The 27,702-nt window shown below is 34.9% G+C and overlaps 1 long non-coding RNA gene across 1 annotated transcript in view; it reads left to right on the top strand.

Moving 5' to 3' along the window:
• Positions 1–6,841: 6,841 nt before the first annotated feature.
• The window catches only part of LOC112206075 (uncharacterized), a 426,849-nt gene continuing 405,988 nt past the window's right edge, over positions 6,842–27,702 (top strand). Inside the window, exons 1-2 of the long non-coding RNA XR_002940257.3 lie at positions 6,842–6,955; positions 7,671–7,888. This is a non-coding gene — a long non-coding RNA (uncharacterized LOC112206075). The remainder of the gene's footprint in view (positions 6,956–7,670; positions 7,889–27,702) is intronic.

The following is a 27,702-nucleotide window of genomic DNA, read 5'->3' as shown; positions in this document are numbered from 1 at the left end:
TTCCTGAGATATTTTATTTAGAATAATGTCATTCAACTCCACCCAGGTTGCTGTGAATGCCATTATTTCATTCTGTTTTATGGCTTAGTAGTATTCCATGGTGTATACATAAGACATTTTCTTTATCCACCCATTCTTTGAGGAGTATTTAGGTAGGTTCCATATTTTTGTAATCACTAATTGTGCTGCTATAAACATGCATGTGCATGTGTCTTTTTCATATAATGACTTATTTTCTCTTGGACAGATACCCAGTAATGGAATTGCTAGATTGCATGGTGTTTTTACCTTTAGTTCCTTAAGAAATCTCCATACTGTTTTCCACAGTGGTTATACTAGTTTACATTCTCACCTGCAGTGTAAGAGAGTTCCCTTTTTACCACATCCACATCAACATATACTATTTTTCGATTTTTAAATTATAGCCATTTTTGCGGCAGTAAGGTGGTATCTTATTGTGGTTTTAATTTGCATTTCCCAGATAATTAGTGATCTTGAACATTTTTTCATATGTTTGTTGTCTGTTTGTATATCTTCTTTTGAGAATTGTCTATTTATTTAAACATCATGCCATCCAACAATTTTAAAGGCACACCCTTCTCAACTGCATATGGAACAGTATCCAGGAGAGATCACAACTTGGTCACATAACAAGTCTAAACAAATTTAAGAAGACAGAGATTATACAAAGTCTCTTTTCAGACTTTCATGGTATAAAACTAGAGATAAACACACACACACACACACACACACACCCCTACAGGTTTACTGTGTTATGTAAAATGTTCAATACTCCAATATGAAAGTTTAAGTCAAAATGCCTAAAAACAACAGGTACAATTAATGACTAAGAATAAGTAATTAAAACAGCACAAATATAAATTGAGTTTGAGGGAGGAGAAGTATAGAGTATTTTTGTAGGACAAAATTTAGCTTGATCTTAGCATAAAATAATCCACTGTAACTACAGGATTCTTTATGTTATCCCCATTGAAATCACAAAGAAAAAAAAACAGCATATATACAAGAAATAGGAAGGAAACAAAACTTAGAACCACAGAAAAATAATAAATTACAGAAATAAACCGTAAAAGAGGAATTAAAAAGAAAACATAGGATTTACCAAACAACCAGAAAATACTTAACAAAATAGCAGGACTAAGTCACTATCTGTCAACAATAACCTTGAATGTCAACAAGCAAAATTATCCAATTAAAAGATATAGAGTGAATGAATATAAAAACAAGACCAAACCGTATCATGCCTACAAGAAACTCACTGCATGATTACAGGTAAACATGAACTGAAAGTGAAGAAAGGAAAAAAGATATTCCATGGAAACAGAGCCAAAGGAAACAGGGTTAGCTATCCATATTTGAGATAAAACAGAGTAAATTGAAAAGAATAAAAGAGACAAAGAAGGTCATTATGCAATGACAAAGGGAAAAATTCAGCAAGAGAATATAATGATTCCAAATATATATGTACTCAACACTGGAGCAGCCAGCTAAATAAAGCAAATATTATTAGACCTAAACAGAAATACAGACTACAATACAGTAATAGTAGAGGACTTTAGCACTCTACTTTGAACAATGAACAGAACATAGAGACAAAAATTCAACAATCATCAGACTTAAACTGCACCATGGACCAAATAAAGCTAAACAATAGTTACAGAACATGCCATCCAACAATTGATTCTTCCCACCCGCATGTGGAACATTATCCAGAATAGATCACAACTTAGGCCACAAAACAATAAAAAAATTTAAGAAGATAGATGTTCTATAAAGTCTGTTTTCTCATTTCAATTGTTTAAAACTAGAGATCAATGCAGAAAAACTTCAGAAACTTTACAAATACATGGAAATTAAAAAAAATGGCCCTAAACCATAAAGAAACCTCAAAGAAGAAATTAAAAGGAAAATGAAAAATTTCCATGAGACAAGCACGAATGGAAACACTATAAACTATAAACATACTAAAGGCAGTTGAGAGACATAATTTTAAATTAATAAATCTCTAAACCAAAAATAAAGATTTCTAATAAACAACCCAATGAAACACGTCAAAAAAGTAGAAAAACAAGAATTAAACCCAAAATTCTTCTTGTGGAAGAAAATAAATAATAAACCTACGGTAGAAATAACCAAAATAGAGACTAAAAAATTTCAAAAGATCAACAAAATAGAGTTGGTTTTTTGAAAACAAACTAAATTGACAAAACTTGAGCTAGGCTAACAAGTGAAAAAGAAAAGAACAGATTCAAATAAAATTAAAGATGAAAAACAGAGACTTTACAACTCATACCATAGAAATACAAAGGATCATAAGAGACTATTATGAACAACTATAAGCCAAAAAATTGATAACCTAGAAAAAAATGAATGAGCTCATGAAGACAACTTACCAAGTTTAAATTTGAAGCCATATAAAATCTGAGCAGACCAATAACAAGTCAAGAAATTGAATGAGTAATAAAACATCATCCAAAATTTTCAAACATCTACAGCCAACTGATTTTCCACAAAAGTGCTGAAAACAAAGGTTGGAGAAACGACAGTGTGTTCAATAAATTATGCTGAAAATATTAGATATCCATATATAAGAGAATGAGACTAGAGCACTACCTCCAACCACATAAAAAAATCAACTCACAATAGATTAACTGTTTAAACCAACAATCAGAAGCTATGACAGTACTGGAAGAAAACAGGTAAAATACTCCATGAAATTGGGATGAGCATGGATTTTAAAAATAAGATATCAAAAGTATAGACAACAAAAAGTAAAACTATACAAATGGAATTACATCAAATTAAAAAGCTTTTGTAGAGACAAGGAAACTCTTAATGTAGTGAAAAGATAACCTGCAGAATGGGAAAAAATCTTGCAAAGTCTAAATCTGACAGGGAGTTGTTATTCAGAATACATAAGAAAATAGAACAACTCAACAGTAAAAATAATACAATTTTTTAAATGATGAAAGGCCTTAATAGATATTTCTCAAAATAAGAACAGATAGCCAATAGGTATAAGAAAAAATTCTCAACATCTCTCATCAACAGGGAAATGCAAATCAAAGACACCATGAGATAACGCCTCACTTCAGATAGAATGGCTATTATTAAAATAAATAAATAAAATGAGTGCTGGTGATGATGTAGAGAAAATGGTAGACTTGCACACTGTTGGGATTATAAATTAATGTAGCCATTATGGAAAATAGTATGGAGGTTCCTTAAGAAGTTCTATTTTTAAGAACTACCATATGATCCAATAATCCCACTCCTGTGTATATATGCAAAGGAAATGAAATCAGTGTGTCAATGAGATATTTGCACTGCCATATTTATTGTAGCACTATTTACTATAGTCAAGATATTGCATCAACCTTTGTGTCTAACAGTGAATGAATATATAATATAAAGAAAATGTGGTATCTACACAATTAAATAATATTGAGACATAAAAAAGAATGAAATCTTAACATTTGTGAAAACATGAAGAAAATGGATGACATTAGTTAAGTGAAACAAGCCAGATGCAGAAAGACAAGTACCACATAATCTCATTCACATGTGGACTATAAAGAAAAAAAAAAGTTGATATCGATAACAGTAGATATTAGAACAGTGAGTACCAGAAACTAGGGAAGGAAGGGGAGAAAGGAGGATGGGAAGGAAGGGGAGAAGGGAGGATAGGAAGAGTCTGGTCAGAGGCTAGAAAGTTACAATTACACAGGGGAAATAAATTCTGGTGTTCTTTTCACTGTGCTACGACTATAGTTAACAGTTGAATAGTGTGTAGTACAAAATAGCTAAAAGGGAGACTTTTAGATGTTCTCACCACAAAAAATAATAAATAATTGAGGTGATGGATACACAAACAACCCTGAATGGAGCATTATGCAATATAGATATGTAAAATAAAATCACACTGTACCCAGTAAATATATATAATTACAATTAGTCAATTAAAATCTGGAAAACTTTTTTGAAAAGAATTCTACAGCATTTTAAATGAGTAATGACATATTTTTCAATGTGCTTGACAATAAGGATTTCAGAGCAATTTCTGATTTTTAAACTGAACTTTTACATCTGTAGAAGTTGAATAAATGTTTAAAAATTGGCTCTAAATAAACGTGTGAGATAACATAATATTGTCTGATGCTTTAAGGCAAATTTGATTAGCAGTTACTTCATTCTGATCTTGATAAATCACATTGAAAGCAGATGTGCTTTTCAATAAACCTAAATTGAAATTTTTCAATCCTTTTTTTCTTCTAAACTGTGTATATCTTCAAAGGCATTCAATTTTATATAAATAAAAGTATTTAATTGCATAAGCTAAAGAGTTTTTGGTTTAACTAAGCATTCTAAACTACAACGAGACCAAATTTGAGTATGAATTGCTATACCTTTGAAGAATAGCTATATCATTAATCTGTAATCAGCCACTGACATATTCATTTGTTCAAGGGACCAGCTGTTGGTAGGGCAATTTTCATAAAATTAGAAATCAATGTTATAGCCATATGCAGTGTTTGATTCCACACAGAAGGGAATTAGTAATAAAACTAGAGTTTGGTACTTCATAAAAAGATGACATTCATGTAATCTTAACCCTTTACACAAATAAACTTGAAGTTAAGAATGTTTTTAGAAATGGTTATTTTCACTTTCTAACATATGTTCTGAAAGTGTTTAGTTTATTTTTGTAGAAAAGTAATATCAGAAAAATATAAATGCAAATATAAAAATGAGCTAATATATGTGTCCCTAGTAGGAGTACCTGTGATTAGAAAAAAAATAAAATTTGTAATAAAAGTAAAACTCCCCATTGTGGGTTATTTTGTGATGAGAAGATACTATAATTATCGTAATACAAATTGAGTTTTCATCCAAAATACTAACTATAATGATTTGGGTATATATACAATGTCAACTGACTTATATAATTTATGCAAACCAAAGATAATGTATCTAAATAAAAAATAATTTAGGAATAGAAATTATTTTGATCAATTGAGTCAACATCAGGTGATAAATTATGTGTATTGTTATAGAAAATAAACAGACATTTTTACTGGCTAGTTTTACTGCCTTCCCTGAGGAAATCATAATCAGATGCTTGTAAAAGTGCCAATCAGTTATCCAAATATATTTTGTAATAAGAAGTATGAATACACAGTGTCATCATATATATAATATATATATCATCATATATATCATATATAAATATATATAATTTAAAAGCTAGTGCTCTTGTCTGCACCATCGTCTTCTCCCCTTGAGGTTCAGTTCCCTCATTTGTAAACTGGGTATGATTGTAATACCTACCTCACAGGTTTATTGCAAGAGCTACAGAAATTATTGCACGGTAGAGTGCAATTGGATTTTATCATTCTATTCCTTTGCAAAATGTCATCAAACTAAAAAAAATCTATGGTATCTAGAATAATTTTCTTCACAGAATTATTAATGAAGGAATATACATTGTTTAGGTTACATGTTGTTTGAAGTAATTTTATTTCAATACAAAGTATGAAAGAGTATATACCTCTGACTTTGTTTTTGTTTTGGTGGGTGTCAGGAACTCAGCTCAGCTGGAAAAGAGTTGAGCCACTGGAGAATTGGCTGCTGTCAGAGTAACCAATTAAAGCAACAAGCCTAAAAATGGAAGAGAATCAGAGACTCCTTTAATCCATATATATATGTATATATCTTGATGTATACATATTAATACATCTTAATCCATATACATATACATCTATATATATATCCTTTAATCAATGGGATTTACTGCATTTATAAATGTACACAAAAACGTGTTTTAAAGTGGCAGTGAGTCCATCTTGTTGTGTCCATAGCCTATGTCCCAGTCACAATGCAGCTTTACTAATGAGGCAATGGATCAAGCCCTGGGATAGATGGGGCAGGAAAATATTAACACTCATATTGTATATAATCCCATTCCCCTGTTTTTACAGATCCTTCTGAAGTGGGAAATTTAAGAAAAATGTTACAGGAAGAAAAATTTTCATATCTGGTGCCTAGTTATAAATAAGCTTTTCCAAAATCTTCTAACAAAAAATTTTTGTTTCAATCCTGTAATTTGGTAATTTTAACTTCCTTAATAATACTATGATAGTAAATTAAACAAGCAAACAAACAAAAATATAGGTGTAAATTATTATTCATTTATTCCATGCAGGTAAAGGGTTTGTTTCTTCCCCTAGAATTTGAACACACTTGTGACTGCCTGGATTGATAAAAATATGGTTTTTCTGAATTTCAACAAACTGTGTTCTATACTCCACTTAAATATAAAACCTATGAGATAAGGGATATTTTCTGTCTTGCCTCACAGTTATGTATCTGGTAATCAGCCCAGCAACTGGCAAATTTTAGATACTGAATATAAATTTATTGAATAAATAAAAAAGCAAGTGGGTGAGGATCATAGATGTGGCTCTCAATAAGAAAGCATTTCCCTTTTAAAAAACTGAAACATATTTATATTTCCAATATAGGTGATTCTTGCAAAAACATTCAAATTAATATATTAACTTTAAGCCAGAATGGGTTAAAGAATTAATATATTAACTTTAAGCCAGAATGGGAAGGGAAGAGTGTGGTCCCTTTAAATGATATGGAAGCCGGAACGGAAGTGCAGAACAGGGGAGGTCTTGTTCCCCGGCTAGGGCTCCGCCTTCGGGGACCTAGGTGAGGACAGGCATTTCCTGCCCAAATGTTGCATTTCCCAAGACCACCCTGGCCCACCACGCCCCTATCCTGGGCCTATAAAAACCCAAGACCCTGGCGGGAAGACACAGAAGTGGTTGGGCGTCGTGAGGAACGCATCGGCGGCAGAACACTCAAGCGGCTGGTTGTTGAGAGCACGCCAGCTGAAGAGCACCCCTGCACACTGGCAGGCCATCCACAGGTGGGACGAGGCAGAGTTTACTGGGGCTATTGGAGGAGAGCTGGGGCCATCTAGCGGCCCAACTTCAGGGGAAAACCATCTCCCTTCTGGCTCCCCCCATTAGCGGAGAGCCTTGCACTCATTCTCCAAGCCCACATGTGACCTGATTCTTCAGGTACACCAAGGCAAGAAACCCCAGGATACAGAAATCCCTCTGTCCTTGTGATAAGGAAGGGGGTTTAATTCAGCTGGTTAATACAGGCCGCCTATAGATGGCAAACTAAGAGAGCACTCTGTAACATACACCCGCTGGGGCTTCAGGAGCTGTAAACATTCACCCCTAGACACTGCCGTGGAGTTGGAGCCCCACAGCCTGCCTGCCTGTATGCTCCCCTAGAGGTCTGAGGAGCAGGGCACTGAAGGAGTGAGTCACACCTCCATTGGACGTCCTGCTAGGGGGACAAGGAAACCTTTCTCATTTCAGTATGTTATTTTAACATCCCATTTGTTTCAAAAATGTCATTGAATTTTACAAAGTCTATTGTATCTACAATGAAGATTTTCCTATACATATTAATGAAGTAATATACATTATTTACTTTACATGTTGTTATTAATAGAAGCAATAGTATTTCAATACAAACTATGAAAAGGTGTATTTATTTGTGTTTTGGTAGGTGTCAGAAACTCAGCTCAGCTGGAAGAAACTTATTTGAATTTATTTGTGTTTTGGTAGGTGTCAGAAACTCAGCTCAGCTGGAAGAAACTTGACGTACCAGGTATCAGAGTAGCAAGTAAAGCCACAAGCCAAAAATGAAAGAGAATCCTTTAAGTGCTTATCGCGATGGTGTAAGTAATTGTCCAAAAGAAACGCCGATTCCTTCTGTTCCATTTTTACCTGTGGATTGTGGATTGAAATAACCATTGGACCATGAGGAGAGACTCTGAAGAGAGGTATGTGACAGAGTGGGGCCTAGGGGTGGAAACTGCTGGGTGCTGAATCAGAGCGGGGAAAATCATCTTTGTTTTCTCCCTCCTTCACCCATATGGAGGCCTCAGCAGAGACATCTGAAGAGACTCTTGCCAGGCCTCGAAGAGACTCTAGAAATGAAGGTGCTGGGATATTTCATAGGCTAAGATTAACTTGATAGAAAAAACAGGGGATACAAGTTAAATTTAAATGACACCATGAAGAAATCATTATACAAACTCAGAAAGTCAAATATTCTACAGGACAAGTCTTTTCAACAAGATAATGTCTGGGGGGAAAAAAAAGACACTGTGTGTTCGTTCTATTCTAGTTTAAAAGAAATTTGAGAGACATAACAGCCAATGCAGTGAGTGATTCTTTAGTGGATCCCATTTTGAATAGCTGTAGAAAACATTTCTGGGACTGAGTATCAGATAATATCAGCAAGTTATGTCAATTTTGTTAGATGTGATACTAATAGTGCAGTTATTTGAGAAAATGTCCTTATTTCCAACATATGAAATGTTTAGAGATAAAGTATTATTAAGTAATTTACTTTAAAATGCTTCAGAAAAAAATATAAACTGTGGCAAAAATATTAACAATGGCTAAATCTAGGTTATGGCTACATGATTCTTTTTATATTTTGTTTAATTGAAAGAATATAAAAACAGAGTGGTGGTTTAAAAAAAAGAAAGAAAGAAATGGAGGTGCTGGAGATAGAAGTTTAAATATGGAAAGAGTGTTATCTGCCAGTTTGCCTGAGTCCTTGACTGCAACTCTCTTTAGAGATTGCAGTGTGCTGACTGCGCACCAAGTCTGTTCCAGGGAGGGTGACTATCTTCCTTGAGGACTGTCAGGTAAAGCCTCTGCAATTGCCTGTGGCTGGGACTGAAAAATTATGCAGGTTTTTCACCAAGAGCCAGACTCCTCAGTAGTGAGCCAGGCCTGTTAGATTTCGATATATTTTTCTACTTAGGCAAGAATATCAAATTGCTTTTTAGTATAGTCCTAACAATGACTAAATCTTTATTTACATGTCAAATACAATACCATTTTTGAATGTTTAGTGGCCTACCTGTTACTTTTAAAATAACTGAGAGAACATCAGGAATTCAATTTTATGGCTGATGCACTTGAACAAAAATAAGTTTGGGACAAGATGTTATATTTCTTAGCATTTTTCTTTACAGTGTATTACAATTTACAAAATTATCAAATTGTAGCACTTTTTAGTCTTTTAACTTTAGAAAGGTGAGATGCGTCAGTTAGAAAAAGAGGAATATCTAAACGTTGTCCAAAAGAAACTGATTGAAAATCCATTTTGATTTGATCTTAAATTTTAAAACCATAACCCTCTCTATACAATGTTAAGTATTTCTGCCATTAGTTTTATTTATTTATTTTGTTAATATTATTTTAGACTCAGGGGTTACATGTGCTTGTTTGTTATATGGGAATTACATGCATAATGGAGGGGGTTGGGCTTCTAGTATCTCCATCACCTAAATATTCAACATTGTACACTATAGGTAAATTTTCAACTCTGGATCCTCCTCCTACCTCCCTCCTTTTGGAGTCCCCAGAGTGTATTGTCTCCATCTTTATATCTATGTGTACTCACTGGTTAGCTCCCGCTTATAAGTGAGAACATGAGATATTCGATTTTTTGGTTTCTGAATTAGTTCTCTTACAATAACAACCTAAAAAGCTTCATTCATGTTGCTGTAAAGGACATTATTTCATTCTTCTTTATTGCTGGATAATATTCCATTGTGTATATATACCACATTTTCTTTATCCAGTCCATTATTGGTGGACACTTAGGTTGAATCCATGACTCTGACATTGTGAATAGTATTGCAATAAATATATGATGTGCAAATGTCTTTTTTAATATAAAGATTTCTTTTCCTTTGGGTAGATATCCAGTAGTGGGATTTTGGGGTCAAACAGGAGTTCTATTTTTAGTCATTTGAGATATGTCCATATTGTTTTTTGCAGAAGTTGAAATAATTTATATCTTTACCAACAGTGCCTAAATGTTCCCTTTTCTCTGAATCCTTTCCAACAACTGTTATTTTTTGATGTTTCAATAATAACCATTCTGACTGGTGTGAGACAGTATCTCACTGTGGTTTTAATTTGCATTTATCTGATGACTAGTGATGTTAAGCACTTTTTCATATGTTTGTTGGCCACTTGCATGTCTTCTTTTGAGAAATGTCTGTACATGTCTTTTGCTCAGTTTTTAGTGGGCTTTTTATTGTTGTTGTTATTGAGTTGTTCAGGTAACTTGTAGATACTGGATATTAGTCCCTCGTTAGAGGCATAATTTGCGAATATTTTCTTCCATCCTGTAATTTTGTCTTTTTAGTCTGTTGATAGTTTATTTTGTTGTGTAGAAGACTTTTAGCTTGATTAAATCCCATTTGTCTATTTTTGTTTCTGTTGCATTTAATTTGGGTCGTCATCATAAATTCTTTGCCTAGGCCAGTGTCCAAAATAGTTTCTTTTTTTTAGGATTTCTGTCGTTTCAGATCTTACATTTAAGTATTTAATTCATCTTAATTTTGTGTATGGTGTGATATAGGGGTCCATTTTTCATTTTTCTGCATATGCCTAGCCAGTTTTCCTAGCATCATTTTTTGAATAGGTTGCCCTTTTCCCATTGTTTGTTTTTGTTGACTTTATCGCAGTTCAGTTGGTTATGGGTATGTGGCTTTATTTTTGGTTTCTCTATTCTGTTCTATTTATCTATGTGTCTATTTTGTACTAGTCGTATGCTATTTTAGTTACTATAGCCATGCAGTATGGTTTCAAGTCAGACAATGTGATGTCTCCGGATTTTATCTTTCTGCTTAGTAGTGCTAGAGTGTTGATTTCTTTAAATAATTTATCAATTTCTAAATAACCTCTAACTATAAGGTAGAGTTCCCACTATGGTTATTATGTCCGTGGCAAAGACAATATCACAACTCTGGAGACAATTGAGTGTATATTAAAATCATAGCAAATCTGTATTTCAGATATAAATGTTTGTGTAATTTACATTAATAGCTTAAAGATACCCTTGTTTTCTACTAGGCAAAAATAACATTGAAAAATACAGTCCACAATTTTTGCAATAAACATTTACCTATTTTTGAAAACTCTAAAAAAAGAAATTTTCTTTTTTTCTGCTTTTTTCATATTATCAAATAATAATTTTTTACCTGATCATGTTTGTTTAGTTTGTCCACATTTACTATTCATTCAGCAAATTATTTTTGAGTGTCCACTATGGGTAGGTAGAGTTCTAGGTGTTAGAGAGTTTACAATGAAGAAGATAAGCTAGAAATATGCAGTTCTCTGACCATAACTGGCAAAATGTTTTCCTCTAAACTGTGAGCCTGATATTTCATATCAGTTCAAATTAGATATCTTAACAGCAGGAAGACTGAGAAATTGAGAAAAATGCTCATTCATCAGTTGCTATTAACATTGGCAAGAGTTATCTTTTTTTATTTCTCATGACTTCCAGATATAAGTAGCAATATGACATTACTGAACACTGACAGATACAGTATTGAAGTGATTTTTAATTTGATGAAAGTGGTGGAAAGTGATGATATGACTTACATGGCAAGCATATATTGTCCTCAGTGACCATTTTATATATTGTTTAAGTTCAGCAGGATTAATCATTTTAAAAGGTTATTGTTTTTCTTGTTTTATTATCTATTCCATTCAGCTATTTCTTAATAACCATATTATATGTCACTATCTGTAGCAAATCATTATTAGTTCTAGTATAGCAGAAACAATATTTAATTTAAAATTATTTCCTAGAAAATAGTAAAAATCCACTTTCAATAGTAAGAAAATTCATGTGAAATAAATGAGCTGGATACTTTTAGTACCACCAATGTGTTAAAGTCAGCATTTTCAAATTTGAATTAATTGAAATTGACAAATATGCATTTCATATATTTATGATGTACTACATGATGTTCTATAATATGAGCTAATGCAAAGATGCTCATATTGTGCCCACATTCCTTTTTTCAAACTTATATTTGGTTAATGCACATTATCATAAGTTATTTCAAAATATTGAGAAAAAAATCACACCAAGTGTAAAATTTTATGATTGTTCAATAAAAGTTAAAAGGTAAATTGTTAGGTGCGGAGTCAAAAGGAAATAAATAAATTTATCATCCTTAACATTAAAACTCAAGAAAGAAATATTTTTGAGTAAATACAATTGCTAAATATTACACATATTATTTTCTATTTGTACTTAATTGAATTCTCATTAAAACCATGTGGGATGGGTTGTATGTCATTCTTAATTTTGAGATGAGTAAACTGCAGCTCGGAGTGGTCAAGACACTTGCCCTCTATTACACACAATAAAAGGGTTGAGGCCTCTTTTATCCAATTTCTGTTGGTACTCAGTACTGTTTTATGTATAAACATCTGCTCAGTACACTAGATACTCAAAATGATGGATAATCCATGCCAATGTAAACAGCTACAGTGTACATATTTCTCCAACTTTTTTTGCAGCTTTTTTCTGCTGTCAAGAGATCTCTTCTGAACTGACAAGTAGTAGCAGACATAGTTCAGAAGAGTATACTCACCATAAAAGAAAATAGTATATCTGAGTTTTTATTGTTGATACTGGTTTAACTGTTATATGTTTCAATTTTAGTATACATTTTTTCCTCGAGCTTAGAGCATGTATTTCCATTACATAGTTGTAACTGTATGTTATGGTTAAATTGAACAGCATTTATTATGCAGTTCAATTGCATACAATTATTCATTATGGAATAAGATGCTAAAAGATAAGAATGTTCTTCCAGGTGTTAAGAAAATTGATAGCAGTGGTTTGCTTGTTTTCTTTCTGGTATCTGTTTATCAATGAAAGTAGGAGCTAGATATAGAAATACATAAGTAACACATTGTCTGTCTTTGTTTTTAAGTAAATTAACATGTAGAGTGGTAGATAGACAAATAGCTAGGCAAATATAAATCAGAGTAAAGAATACAACAATAGATGGGATGCTACTGACTTACATAGGCTGGAAAACAACCCATATTTAGGAACACATAGAAACATCGACCAAATTCTTAATACGAGGTAGATATTAGAGTAGTCATTCAGAAATATGGTTTTGAAGAAAACGGAATAGCATGCATACAGTATTGGAAGCAAGATAAAATATGACTAATCTTTAGAATTCCAAGAAATTGTGTGTGATTGGAGTACAGATCGTGGAAAGCGAGAGTTGAAAGTCGAGGAAGAGGGATCATCATATTTTTAGGGTAGAGAAAGCAAATGTAGAAGATTGAGAAACAGGTAGTGAAGGGCTTTATATTGTGCTAAACAGTATGGCCATTTTCCTATGAGCAACAGGGAACCTTTGAAGAAGTTCAAAAATAAGAGTAGCATAATCAAATTTGAATTAAAAAATTACTGTGATGCAAGGTAGAGAATACTTTTGTGAGAGATAAAACTGGAAGCAGAGAGTAATTAAGAAGCTGTTGTAATAATTTTAATGAAAGAGAATACCAAACTTAATCAAGGTAGGAATAAAGGATGTCAAGAAATGTAATGGAGGCCAGGCGCGGTGGCTCATGCCTGTAATCCCAGCACTTTGGGAGGCTGAGGCAGCGGATCACAAAGTCAAGAGTTTGAGACCAGCCTGGCCAACATAGTGAAACCCCATCTCTACTAAAAATACAAAAAATTAGCTGGGCATGGTGGCAGGCGCCTGTAATCCCATCTACTTGGGAGGCTGAGGCAGAAGAATCCCTTGAACCCAGGAGGCAGAGGTTGCAGTGAGCTGAGATTGCACCACTGAACTCCAGCCTGGGGCGACAGTGTGAGACTCCATCTAAAACAAAGAGAAAGAATTGTAATGGACTTGAATGATATTGATAACATAAAGCTCTATGTATGTGGTAATATGATTGAAGTAAAGAATATGGTGATCAGAATCAAGTATCATGTTCTGATTTTCAATTCTGAAAACTCAGTATATATTTGTTTCAATGACTAAGGTGAGGATCAAAGGAAGAAGAGAAAGTTAGTGGAATGGGATAGACATAATTTTCTACTTAGCATACTGTATTTGGGGAACCTCTAGAACATCTAGTACCGCATATTTAGGTGAAGCTCAGGACAGAGATTTAAGCTGGCGATATATGTTATGAATAGTTAGTGATAGCCTATGGTAAGTCCTATGCGTAAATGATTTAAAGTCCCAAATTACAGCAAATTTTAAAGCAATTGATCACCAAATGCAAACCCCTCTTAAGAGAACAACTAAGATTTACCTTAATAACACATAACTATATGGCAAGAAGATGAAGACAATAGAATAGAAATGTCTGCAAAATTTTGCCTTTGTAGTGAAATGCCTTTTTGTTTTTTAATATCACAAAGAGACCATTACTAGACTTCAGAACCCAACTCAAAATCACAAGTCTTAAATTATATATGCTATGTTCCAGACATGAGTGAAACAAACAAAACAAATACCACAAAAGAGAAATACTTTTATGGAAAGATTTAATTTATTTCATTAAACCCCATTGACTGTAATCTGGAATATGTCTGTATATTGAAACTATATATCTGTGTATTTAATAAAGATATTAAAAATTATTAGTCAAAAGTTGAAAAAAAATTGTCCTAATTCAGATGGATAATTATTTACAACCAAAGTTGAGAGTTGGTTAGAGAATTTAGAAAGGAAAGCACATTTTAAGTTTTGTCTCTGAATTCTCAATGTCACATCTTCATTTAATTATTGTTATTTTAATTCAAAATATGGATTCCATCAAAGGCCAAGGTATAAGATGAGCTTATTAAAAATGTTTAGTTTGAAAAGAGCAAGGGAATAATAATGAAAAATTAAAGAATACTATATTACTGATTTATGGCATATAGCAATTCAATATTGGATACTAGCTGGGGTGTATGTGTGTGCATGTGTGTTTTGATAGGTTGTGTTTTTATTCTTATTCATCTCAGGATATTTTAAATTGTGCCTCTTAATTTCTTTTTTGACCTATTGCTTGTTCAGAAGCATATCATTCAACTTCCACGTGTTTGTAAACTTTTCCAAATTTCTTCTGTTACTGTTTATTAGCCGTATTCTATTATAATCAAAAATAAGGCTAGGGGTGTTGGCTCATGGCTGTAATCCCAGCACTTTGGGAGGCCAAGGTGGTCAGATCACTTGAGACCAGGAGTTCAGGAACAGCCTGGTCAATATGGCAAAAATCTATCTCGACTAAAAATACAAAAATTAGCAGGTATGGTGATGTATGGCTGTAATCCCAGCTACTTAGGAGGCTGAGGCAGGAGAATCCCTTGAACCCGGGAGGTGGGGTTTGCAGTGAGCAGAAATTGTGCCACTGCACTCCAGCCTGGGCAATAGATACTCTGTCTCAAAAAAAAAAAAAAAAAAAAAAGAAAAAAAAACCTGCTTGATATTTGATATTTGAGTTCACTCCTGAGACTTGTGTTAGCAGGCCGCCTAGCCTTTCTGCTAAGGCACTAGCAGACGTGATGCCTCCCAGACCATTTGGTGGATAGTTTTGATAACAGGCACACAATCAAATGGTTAGGCAGCCAGACACTTCAGGGAACGTGGCCATTTCCATGTCTGAACCTAGAAGCACAATCACATATGTGTTTTCACTTTCAAGAAGACTCTCCTCCATGGTCTTGGGCTCCACCAGGGTTTTACAACCTCCTACCTGAATCCCAAGGATCTCACCAAAACACAAAAATACTTTTTTTTTTTTTTCCCCCATGGATGAGTGCAGAATTGTTGTTCTTAGAGGATATAAATAGGTGACTGAGTATTCTGCTATCTTACCCTCTAATAACTTTGTAATAACTTTTTAACATTCTTTTCAGTTATTCCCATTATTTCCATTTCTATTGTCTGAGTTCTCTCCTGCTGTGTGTCATGTTTTTTTCCTTCCTCACATCTCTAATATTTTCATTTCATGCCTGATATTGGGAATTTTGTGTTACTGAATGTTAGATTTTTTGAATTCTTTTAAGAAAAGTTGCAATTTTATTGTTAGGCAGTTATTTGAACATAACTGTTCACATTTTGAGAGGTGTCTTTTTTTTTCATTTTGGGTAGATCAAAGAAGCATTGCTTTTGTGACTAGTTTAGCATTGTTACTATGATGTGACTCTTCTGATATTTTTATTAAATATCCCGTGTATTCAACCATGTCTATGCACTTTGGCTTTGACATCTCCAACAATTTCTGGTCATTTTTGAGTTATGAGAATTTTTCAGCTCCTAGGCAATTGTTATTTACCTGGAAGTTAATTCATGCCTTACATTTCAGAATTACTTGCTACATATTCACAGATTATTAATCAGCCAAAGACTGTAGCGGACACCAGCATAGATTTTTGGATAGTTCTTCTGAACTGTTCCTTTTTGATGGTACTCTACCCCACACACTTTAGCCTTTTAGGCTCCATGGTGGCCTAAACTTTGTCTTTACTTCAACAAAACTGCCAGGCTGTCTTTATCTTCCCATCCCTGGAAGTCCAGAACAATGATTTCTTTCTCCCAATAATCATAATGGTGTGCTTATTTTTGTAATGTCTGAAAATTATTGTTTTGTATTTTAGTGTCCAAATTTCTGGTTATTTAAAGTGAGAGAATAAGTAAATACTCTTATAAAACACTACAGAAAAAAAAATGGAGAAAGAAATAATTTAAAGTAATTTAAATTATTTTGTCTTACCAATATATGATAAACTAAGTCCAAGTAGATATATGAGTGGGTGATTATAATTAATTAATTGTATTCGTAATTATAATTAGTTACTTCTGAATTCCAAGTCAATAGAAATTTGCAGTACCTATATTTTTGTAGTAAAGTGCACGAATATTTCTCCTCAATCTGTTGGTAGCCAATTATGATGAACAGATGCATATGTTTTTATATTGCCTGTTTGGACACCACATGTGGTTGATCACTCTTCATCTGCCTGTCAGTATTCTCCACACATCTTTTATCACCGTGGTCTCCTCCTTCAACAGTGCATGGAATCATACATGGAGTCACTGAAAATGTACTATAGGTGGGAAAAATAAAAGAGTAGAGATGCCTCTGCTTAGCTCAGAAATTTATTATTCTCTCAGTTATTCTGTATATTTTATATATCATTAACTGAGAAAATGTTGATCTCAGTAAATGACAACAAGTAAAAAGTAAAATATATTTTGTAATTTTGACTATACAGTATATAAAATTATTTAACTTTTGAAATGTTTAGCTCTACTAATCAGATGGTATTATTTGATATCAATAGGAATAATACAACAAAGTTCATAGGTTTTTTTCTATAATATGATGCTATTACTTATTTATAAAGAAATTTACACATATTTTCAAGAAAGATATGGCATGAACTTTCATGGATATAGGCAAGAAACAGGTGGTCATATAATTCAATATTAGAAAAGGCTAAACTCTTAAACAATTAATGTGTGCCCTAACTTATAGATTACATTTTTCAGAAATCAAAATAGAAGGCATGCTAAATAATATTTTTAACTACTGACAATAGATTTAAACACAATGTATATTTATGTCTATTTTCCTTTCAATATTTTCCTTGAAAAGCTCAGGAGAGAGCAAATACAAATTTTTTACAACTTTTATGGAAATCACAGAAATGTCTATCTTCATGAAAGTCTCCTGATATTTGTAGTTTAATATTTATTGGACATGTTAGGTACATATTCAATTATTCATTTTAAATAGTAGTTTATTTTGATTTTATCCCAAATAAATATTTAAAGCTAGACAGTTTGCAAAAATTTAATGTATCAATCATTAATAATACATCATAGTTTTATGTTATCTTATTTTTTCTTTTAATTAACTTTTTTCAATAATTTTTACCAGCATTTATTCTACTTACTAAGTTGACAAAAATTATAAGACTTTTAAAAATCTCATAATATACTTTCAAAAACACAGATGTAAAAATAATAAATTGCTATTCTTACCCTGAAGTAACATTCTTTGTAAAAGTGCAATTTTCTTTGTTGTTTCTTTAAGGTTTTGGAATGTAAGATATAATAATGCATGAATATCAGTTTGGAAGTATTAGTGGCTCCTGGCAATCTTGATAATGAATTATGTTTCATTGTTCTTCTCCATAATCCAGAGAAAACCTGAACACTGAAGCAAAAGAATGGAACCCAATACCTGTTCACACAGATAGGATCTCTTTTTCCTCTTCTCTGTAACAGTAAATTCTCATGTAAAAACCTACTATAGGGGCTGGATGCAGTGGCTCATGCCTGTAATCCCAGCACTTTGGGAGGCCAAGGCGGGTAGATCACCTGAGGTCAGGAGTTTGAGACCAGCCTGGACAACATGGTGAAACCCTGTCTCTACTAAAAATACAAAAATTTGCTGGGTGTGGTGGCAGGCGCCTGTAATCTGCTCAGTAGGCTGAGGCAGGAGAATCACTTGAACCTGGGAGGCAGAGGTTGCAGCAGTGAGCCAAGATCACGTCATTGCACTCCAGCCTGGGCGACAAGAGCAAAACTTTGTCTCAAAAAAAAAAAAAAATGCTGCTGTAAATTTAGTATCATTCTTCATAGAATCTTTTAACTGAAAATATTTCATGCTCTTTCTCCTTTTCACATTACAAGCAGACTATCTGCACTTCATATAAACTGAGGGTAAGCTATATTTTCCTCTGAGGATACTGAAGTTTGTATCTTAATATCTTTGCATAAATATTACCAAATTAATGAAACAGTTTTATAAATTAGCAAGCACTTAATTAATAGAGCAAAAATATCTTAGTAAATTATACAGTGACAATCCCATAAAACATTGAAGAGGGATAGTGATTGTACAGTAAATGCGATTTTACTTTTTGTTTTTACTCAATATGAATGAAATTTTACTGTATTATACACTCATGGTTTCATTTCATCAATATCCTGCAAGTAGAGAAGTAAAAAATCTAGTTTACAGTTGGTTTGTACTGTTTTTTTCCTTGCATAAATGTCCTTTCTGTTTTGTTTTCAAAATCAGCATGTGAGACTTGTATTGAGAAGTAAGCACTTTTTTTTTTTTTTTAAATTTAAGACAGAGTATTGCTCTGTTGCCCAGGCTGGAGTGCAATGGCACAATCTTGGCTCACTGCAACCTCTGCCTCCAAGGTTCAAGTGATTCTCCTGCCTCACCCTCCTGAGTAGCTGGGATTACAGGGGTCCGCCACCACGCCCAGCTAATTTTTGTATTTTTAGTAGCAGCAGGGTTTCACCATGTCAGTCAGGCTGGTCTCAAACTCCTGACCTCAGGTGATCCACCCGCCTCAGCCTCTCAAATTCTTGGTATTTCTGGCGTGAGCCACGGCAACTGACCATGAGCAGTAAGAACTTCTATATTATTATATTGAGGAATATGTTTTCAGTTGTGATATTTTTATAGTTTGCAATTAAGGTTTTGTGTATTTAATTGTTATTAAATTTTTTTATTATACTTTAAGTTCTGGGGTATGTGTGCAGAACGTGCAGGTTTGTTACATAGGTATACATGTGCCATGGTGGTTTGCTGCACCCATCAATCCGTCATCTACATTAGGTATTTCTCCTAATGCTATCCCTCCCCTAGCCCCCCATCCCCTAACAGGCCGCAGTGTGTGATGTTCCCCTACCTGTGTCCATGTGTTCTTATTGTTCAACTCCCATTTATGAGTGATAACATGCGGTGTTTGGTTTTCTGTTCTTGTGTTAGTTTGCTGAGAGTGATGGTTTCCAGCTTCATCCATGTCCCTGCAAAGGACATGAAGTCATCCTGTGTTACAGCTGCATAGTATTCCATGGTATATATGTGCCACATTTTCTTTATTCAGTCTATCATTGATGCACATTTGGGTTGGTTCCAAGTCTTTGCTACTGTGAAAAGTACTGCAATAAACATACATATGCATGTGTCTTTATAGTAGAATGATTTATAATCCTTTGGATATATACACAGTAATGGGATTGCTCGGTCAAATGGTATTTCTAGTTATAGATCCTTGAGGAACCACCACACTGTCTTCCACAATGGTTGAACTAATTTACACTCCCACCAACAGTGTAAAAGCGTTCCTATTTCTCCACATCCTCTCCAGCATCTGTTGATTCCTGACTTTGTGATGATCTCTGTTTTAACTGGCGTGAGATGGTATCTCATTGTGGTTTTGAGTTGCATTTCTCTAATGAGAGTGATGATGAGCTTTTTTTCATGTGTCTGTTGGCTGCATAAATGTCTTCTTTTGAGAAGTGTCTGTTCATATCTTTTGCCCACTTTTTGATGGGCTTGCTTTTTTCTTGTAAATTTGTTCAGGTTCTTTGTAGATTCTGGATATTAGCTCTTTGTCAGATGGACAGATTGCAAAATTTTTCTCCCATTCTGTAGGTTGCCTGTTAACTCTGATGATAGTTTCTTTTGCTGTGCAGAAGCTCTTTAGTTTAATTAGATCCCATTTGTCAATTTTGGCTTTTATTGCAGTTGCTTTTGGTGTTTTAGTAATGAGGTCTTTGCCCATGCTATGTCCTGAATGGTATTGCCTAGGTTTTCTTCTAGGGTTTGATGGGTTTAGTTCTTACGTTTAAGTCTTTAATCCATCTTGAGTTAATTTTTGTATAAGGTGTAAGGAAGGGATTCAGTTTCAGCTTTTCACGTATGGCTAGCCAGTTTTCCCAACACCATTTATTAAATAGGGAATTATTTCCCTATTTCTTGTTTTTGTCAGGTTTGTCAAAGATCAGGTGGTTGTAGATTTGTGGTGTTATTTCTGAGTCCCCTGTTCTGTTCCATTGGTCTATATATCTGTTTTCGTGCTAGTACCATACTGTTTTGGTTACTGTAGACTTGTAATATAATTTGAAGTCAGGTTGCATGATGCCCCCAGCTTTGTTCTTTTTGCTTAGGACTGTCTTGGCTATGCAGGCTCTGTTTTGGTTCCATATGAAATTTAAGGTGTTTTTTTTTTTTTTTTTTTCCAATTCTGTAAGGAAAGTCAATGGTAGCATGATGGGGATAGCGTTGAATCTATAAATTACTTTTGGCAGTATGGCCATTTTTACAATGTTGATTCTTCCTATCCATGAGCATGGAATGTTCTTCCATTTGTTTGTGTCCTCTCTTATTTCCTTGAGCAGCGGTTTGTGGTTCTCCTTGAAGAGGTCCTTCACATTCCTTGTAAGTTGTATTCCTAAGTATTTTATTTTCTTTGTAGCAATTGTGAATGGGAGTTCATTCATGATTTGACTCTGTTTGTCTGTTATTGGTGTATAGGAATGCTTGTGATGTTCACACATTGATTTTGTATCCTGAGACTTTGCTGAAGTTGCTCATCAGCTTAAGGAGATTTGGGGCAGAGACAATGGGGTTTTCTAGATATACAATCATGTCATCTGCAAACAGAGACAATTTGACTTCCTCTTTTCCTGATTGAATGCCCTTTATTTCCTTCTCTTGCCTGATTGCCCTGGCCAGAACTTCCAATACTACGTTGAATAGGAGGGGTTGGAGAGGGCATTCTTGTCTTGTGCCAGTTTTCAAAGGGAATGCTTCCAGGTTTTGCCCATTCAGTATGATATTGGTGGTGGATTTGTCATAAATTGCTCTTATTATTTTGAGATATGTTCCATCAATAACTAGTTTATTGAGAGTTTTCAGCATGAAGCGCTATTGAATTTTTTGAAAGGAATTTTCTGCATCTGCTGAGTTAATCATATGGTTTTTGTAATTGGTTCTGTTTATGTGATGGATAATGTTTATTGATTTACGTATGTCGAACCAACCTTGAATCTCAGGGATGAAGCCAACTTGATCGTGGTGGCTAAGTGTTTAGTTGTGCTGCTGGATTCTGTTTGCCAGTATTTTATTGAGAGTTATTGCATCGATGTTCATCAGGGATATTGGCCTGAATTTTTCTTTAATTTCTTGTGTCTCTGCCAGGTTTTGGTATCAAGATAATGCTGGCCTCATAAAATGAGTTAGGGAGGAGTCCCTCTTTTCCTACTGCTTGAAATCATTTCAGAAGGATTGGTACCAGCTCCTCTTTGTACTTCTGGTAGAATTTGGCTGTGAATCCATCTGGTCCTGGACTTTTTTTTGTTGGTAGGCTGTTATTTTTTGCCTGATTTCAGAACTTGTTATTGGTCTATTCAGGGATTTGACTTCTTCCTGGTTTAGTCTTGGGAGGGTGTATGTGTTCAGGAATTTATCAATTTCTTCTAGATTTTCTAGTTTATTTGCATAGAGTTGTTTATAGTATTCTCTGATGGTAATTTGTATTTCTGTGGGATTGGTGGTGATATCCCCTTTATCATTTTTTATTGCATTTATTTGATTCTTCTCTATTTTCTTCTTTATTAGTCAGCTAGTGGTCTATGTATTTAGTTGATCTTTGCAGAAAACCAGCTCCTGCGTTCATTGATTTTTTGAAGGGTTTTTTATGTCTCTATCTCCTTCAGTTCTGCTCTGATCTTAGTTATTTCTTGTCTTCTGCTAGCTTTTGAATTTGTTTGTTCTTGCTTCTCTAGTTCTTTTAATTGTGACGTTAGGGTGCCTATTTTAGATATTTCCTGCTTTCTCTTGTGGGTATTTAGTGCTATAAATTTCCCTCTACACACTACTTTAAGTGTGTCCCAGAGATTCTGGTACATTGTGTCATTGTTCTCATTGGTTTCAAAGAACATCTTTATTTCTGCCTTACTTTCGTTGTTTACCCAGTAGTCATTCAGAAGCAGGTTGTTCAGTTTCCATGTAGTTGTGTGGTTTTGAGTGAGTTTCTTATTCCTGAGTTCTAATTTGATTGTACTGTGGTCTGAGAGACTGTTTTTTATGGTTTCTGTTCTTTTGCATTTGCTGAGGAGTGTTTTACTTCCAATTATGTGGTCAATTTTAGAATAAGTGTGAGGTGGTGCTGAGAAGAACGTATAATCCCTTGATTTGGTGTGGGAGAGTTCTGTAGATGTCTATTAAGTCCGCTTGGTCCAGAGCTGAGTTCAAGTCCTGGATATCCTTGTTAATTTTCTGTCTCATTGATCTAATATTGACAGTGGAGTGTTAAAGTCTCCCACTATTATTTTGTGGGAGTCTAAGTCTCTTTGTAGGTCTCTAAGAACTTGCTATATGAATCTGAGTACTCCTGTATTGGATGCATATATATTTAGGATAGTTAGCTCTTCTTGTTGCATTGATCCCTTTACCATTATGCAATGCTCTCTTTGCCCCTTTTGATCTTTGTTGGTTTAAAGTCTGTTTTATCCGAGACTAGGATTGCAACCCCTACTGTTTTTTTTTTTTGGCTTTCCATTTGCTTGGTAAGTATTCCTCTATCCCTTTATTTTGAGCCTACATGTGTCTTTGCACATGAGATGGGTCTCCTGAATACAGCACACCAGTGGGTCTTGACTCTTTATCCAATTTGTCAGTCTGTGTCTTTTAACTGGGGCATTTAGCCCATTTATATTTAAGGTTAATATTGTTATGTGTGAATTTGATCCTGCCATTACGATGCTACCTGGTTATTTTGTCCATTAGTTGATGCAGTTTCTTCATACCAATGATGATCTTTACAATTTGGTACTGGTATGTTTTTGCAGTGGCTGGTACCAGTTGTTCCTTTCCATGTTTAGTGCTTCCTTCAGGCAATAGATCTATAAGACATCTTTGAAACACTTACTGGATCTACTTAATCTAAAGGAACCACATTAGAGAAACTTGACCAAAAGAAAATGTATTAGTAAAAATTAATACAAATAACATATGCTAATTTTAAATAAAAGTATATGTTAGGCTAAGCATGGTGGTTCATGCCTGTAATCCCAGCACTTTGGGAGGCTAAGGAGAAGGGAATGCTCGAGCTCAGAATTTGGAGACCAGCCTGGGCAACATAGTAAAACCCTGTCTCTACAAAATAAAAGATAAAAATAAATTAGCCAGGTGTGGTAGAAAATGCTTGTAGTCCCAGCTATTGAGAAGCGACACAGAAGGATCACTTGAGCCTAGGAGGTTGAGACTGCAGTGAGGTGTGCTTACACCACTGTATTCCAGCCTGCGTGAAAGAATGAGACCCTGGCTCAAAAGGCAAAAAAAAAAAAAAAAAAAAAAAAAGTGTATATTTCCTATCTGAACCTGTATAAGACTTAATTTTCCAAATGAAACATAATTTGCTGTCCTCCAAAATGAACAGAAAATATCTCTGATGTTTTAATATAAACTTTAGAAATTTATTTGGATATTTTTTCACTTTTGTTGATTCTCAGTATTCAAATTACTAATGTTATGTGCAGGATATTTAGGTCGTACGTGGTTTTATTAACAAAAACTCAGTAGTGTGAATGGCTAAAACAAAATATTTCTATACATGTGGTGTTATTTTATAACTGACAATTACATAGTGCTGGATTTTTATTTGTAAATATTTACAAATAGAAGTTTTTCATATTAATTATAGAAAAGGAATTTAAGGGAAAAAATAGAACCAGGAAATCTATTATAATTTATTGTTCCATGTAAACATATATGCTATGAATATTTGTGAAGATTATTATAAGATTTAGAGTGATTTACTAATAGTGATCCTAAAGCATGTATGTTTTTCATCCAAATTAAAAAATCTCAATATAACTGTGATGGTTAATTTTGAGTGTCAACTCGATTGGATTGAAAGATGCAAAGTACTGTTCCTAGGTGTGTCTGTGAGGGTGTTGCCAAAGGAGATTAACATTTGAGTCAGTGGACTGGCAGAGGCAGACCCACCCTCAATCCAGGTGGGTAGCATCTAATCAGCTGCCAGCACAGCTAGGATAAAAGCAGGCAGAGGAACCTAGGAGGCCTAGACTGTCTAAGTCATCTGATCTCCACCTTTTTCATGTGCTGGATGCTCCCTGCTCTTGAACATTAAACTCCAAGTTCTTTGGCTTTTGGACTCTTGGACTTATACCAGTGATTTTCCAGGGGCTCTCAGGCCTTCAGGCACAGACTGAGGCTGCACTATTGGCTTCGCTACTTTTGAGGTTTTGCGGCTTAGACTGGTTTCCTGGCACCTCAGCTTGCAGAGTCCCCCTGTTGTGGGATTTTAACTTGCGATTGTGTGAGTCAATTCTCCTAATAAACTCCCCTTCATATATTCATCTATCATATTAGTTCTGTCCCTTTAGAGAACCCTGACTAATAACAGATTTTGGTACCAGGAGTGGTTCCAGAGGAACAGTTTAAGGATGGATTCCTTTAGTTGGTTTTGAGATTTCTGGAGTTGGCTGCTTAATATCATTAGACCCCAAAATGCTGAGGACTCTACTTCTAATAGTATAGAGAATACTGATAGTCCTTGGTGTGAACTGTTTAGAGAGTTATACAAAATAAATGCATTTGATATTCCTGATCCACCACTTGTGAGAGGCAAGGAGTTTAGTGACTCTATGCATAATACCTTTGACCATATGTGGAGAACCAAGGCATATAATAAAGTTCGTTGGTTGCTCCTAAATTCACTGGACAAAGTGATGAAAGAAAACGATGAACTCAAGAATTCTAATTCTTGGAAACACTGAGCCTCAAATCTTCTAACATTGCTCTGAATGAGAATCTTATTTCCTGTAGAGAAAGAACTGAAATTGTGGAAAATCAGACACAAGTTCTTATCATGTAAGTAGCTGACCTGCAATAAAAGATGCATGCACAGCCTCGCCAGGTGTCCACTGTTAAAGTGAGGGCATTGATTGCAAAAGAATGGGAGCCTGCACCTTGGAATGGGGACATGTAGGAGGACCCTGATGAAGCTCTAAGGACACTGAGCTTGTAAACTCTGATGAGCCTTTTATGCCAGAGGAAACAGCTTCCCCATCCCCAGTGGTGGCAACATCCCCTCCCTGACCCATGCTGCCATCAGCCTTTCCACTTTTGTCTGAGGAGATTAACCTTGAACTGCCTGAGGCAACAGTAATGGATTCCCTGAGGAAGTTGCCAGGCAAGACAATGTTGATTCTGCTCAGAATCCACCCGCAACATTCCTGTTTGCTTCTAGATCTATAACTAGACAAAGGTCCTGGCAGGCCTCTAAAGGTGAGCTTCAGAGTGTGACCCATGAGGTCCACTATACTCCACAAGACTACACTGTACTATAAAAGAACTGCTTGAGTTTTCTGATTTATATAAGCAGAAATCTGGAGAACAGGCGTGGGAATGGATATTAACGATGTAGGATAATGGTGGAAGAAACGTAAAGTTGGATCAAGATGAATTGATTGATTTGAGCCACACTACGCAGAGATTCTGCATTTAATATTGCAGCTCAGGGAGATAAAAAGGATTATAATAGTTTATTTTATTGGTTAGCTGAAATATGGATCAAAAGATGGACCACTGTGAGTAAGTTAGAAATTCCTGATCTCCCCTGGTTTAATGTAGAGGAAGAGATCCAAAGGCTTAGGGAGATTGGGATGGTGGAGTGGATTAGTCACATTGGACCTACTCATCCCAGCTGGGAGGGTCCAGAATACATGTCCTTCACTAATAATTTGTGAAATAGATATGTGAGGGCAGCACCTGCATTCTTGAAGAGCTCTGTGATTGCTCTTCTCTGTATGTCAGATCTTACAGTGGGAACTGCAGTCACTCAACTATAAAATTTCAATGCATTGGGAATAATTGGATTCCTAGGAGGCAGGGACCAAGGGGCAACACTCAACCATCAAAGGAGGGTGGGCATAGTTATAATAGACAGCAGAAGAAAAGCTGCAATCAGAATAGTCTGACTCATGCAAAGCTCTAGCATTGGTTGATTAATCAGTGTTCCTAGAAGTAAAATTGATAGCCTACTGCATTCTTGCTTAATTTATATAAGTAGAAAACTTCTGGGTCGAGTGGTCAAAAGACTCATTTGAATTTTAAAAAATAGAGAATCATGGCCCCCTCAATCAATTTCCAGACTTGAACCAGTTTACAGAACCAGATCCCCTTTAATGAAGGGGAAGCTGTGTCCCCTTGAGGAAGAACCCCACTACACTACCGAGAATTTATGCTATTAATCTTTCTCCCATTTTTCCCCAAGGAGACCTATGACTGGCTTTTTACCAGGGTAACAGTGCATTGAAAAAATAAAAATGATCAGACCTTTCAGGGACTACTGTACACTGGCTCTGAGCTGACGTTGATTCTAAGGGACCAAAAATGTCATTGTGGTCCTCCAGTTAAAGTAGGGGCTTAGAGGTCAGGTAACTAGTGGAGTTTTAGCTCAGGTATGACTTACACTGGGTCCATGGATCCCTGGACTCATCCTGTGGTCAATTCCCCAGTGATAAAAGTGCATAATTGACATAGACATACTTAGCAGCTGGCAGAACTCCCACATTGGCTCCCTGACTGGTTAGGGCTATTATGGTGGGAAAGATCAAATGGAAGCCACTATAGATGCCTCTACCTAGAAAAATAGTAAATCAAAAACAATATTGCATCCCTGGAGGGATTGTGGAGATTATTGCCACCATCAAGGACTTGAAAGACACAGGGTTGGTGATTCCCCACCACATCTCCTTTCTCCTATTTGGCCTCTGCAGAAGACAGATGCATCTTGGAGAATGATAGTGGATTATCATAAGCATAACCAAGTGGTGATTCCAATTGCAGCTGCTGTACTAGATGTGGTTTTATTGCTTGAGCAAATTAACACATCTCTTGGCACCTGGTATGTAGCCATTGACTTGGCAAATTCTTTTTTCTGCATTCC

The sequence above is a fragment of the Pan troglodytes genome, chromosome 1, assembly GCF_028858775.2.
Source record: "Pan troglodytes isolate AG18354 chromosome 1, NHGRI_mPanTro3-v2.0_pri, whole genome shotgun sequence".
Classification (NCBI taxonomy): Eukaryota; Metazoa; Chordata; class Mammalia; order Primates; family Hominidae; genus Pan; species Pan troglodytes.
This window is presented reverse-complemented; position numbering and strand designations above follow the sequence as displayed.